The sequence below is a fragment of the Orycteropus afer genome, unplaced genomic scaffold, assembly GCF_000298275.1.
Source record: "Orycteropus afer afer isolate SDZICR_OR568_19922 unplaced genomic scaffold, OryAfe1.0 scaffold00098, whole genome shotgun sequence".
NCBI classification, from domain to species: Eukaryota; Metazoa; Chordata; class Mammalia; order Tubulidentata; family Orycteropodidae; genus Orycteropus; species Orycteropus afer.
Genome location: NW_006921685.1, coordinates 1,688,907 through 1,689,846, shown reverse-complemented (window position 1 = coordinate 1,689,846; position 940 = coordinate 1,688,907). Strand labels below are relative to the sequence as shown.

General features: G+C 35.2%; 1 non-coding gene across 1 annotated transcript; it reads left to right on the top strand.

Annotated features, from left to right (window-relative positions):
* Positions 1 to 440: 440 nt before the first annotated feature.
* LOC122150157 lies at positions 441 to 542 on the top strand. The gene has a single exon (XR_006163516.1). It is a non-coding gene; the product is annotated as a U6 spliceosomal RNA (small nuclear RNA).
* The last annotated feature ends 398 nt before the right edge of the window (positions 543 to 940 follow it).

The window sequence follows — 940 nt, the reverse complement described above, 5'->3', positions numbered from 1 at the left end:
TGCACTGGAGAAGAATGTATATTGTGCTGCTGTTGGGTGAAGTGCTCTATAGATGTCTATAAGGCCAAGTTGGTGGATTGTATTGTTTAGCTCTTCTGCAATATTGCTAACATTCTTATTGGCTTGAATAATTTTTGTGTTAGTGCACTTCATTGTTGTTGTTGTTATGTGTCGTTGAGTTGGACCCAACTCACAGAGACTCCTCCTTGGGTTTCCAAGGCAGTATCACTACAGAAGTAGATTGCCCCATCTTCCTTCCGAGGAGTGGCTGGTGGGTTTGCCAGCCTTCTGGTCAGCAGTGAAGTACCTTAGGCACTACACTACCAGAGCTCCTTAATGCACTTCAGTGTCTGTAAATTATAACATCTATAGTAATGAAAGTTTAATTTCTTCTCTTCAGTCCTCTTGTATATTTCTGTTGTATTGAAGAATTGAAGTGTTTGCTTTGGCAGCATATATACTAAAATTGAAGGATGCAGAGAAGATTAGTATAGTTCCTGCTCAGGGGTGACATGCAAATTGGTGAAATCTTCTATATTTTGTGTCAATTTCTGGAGCTGAGATTTGTGGATTTATGTCAAGAAAATTATATGACTCAAAGTAACATGTGACATTTAACATTGGAACTGAGTTTTGTCAAGCATAAAGATACAGATATTGTATTATCCCACTTACATGAAATATCTAGGCAAATACTTATAGTTTATTGGTTACCAGGGACAGGTGGGAGGAGAAAATGGAGAGTTTTTGCTTAAGAGGTACTGAGTTTCTATTAAGGGTGATGGAAAAGAAAAAATAAAAAGAGAATAGATAGTGGTAATATTTGCACAGCACTTTCAATATATCTAATTTCACTAAATTGTACATGTAAAAATGGTTGGAATGGCAAATATTTTGTTAAATATATTTTACCACAATAATAATAATAATAATAATAAAA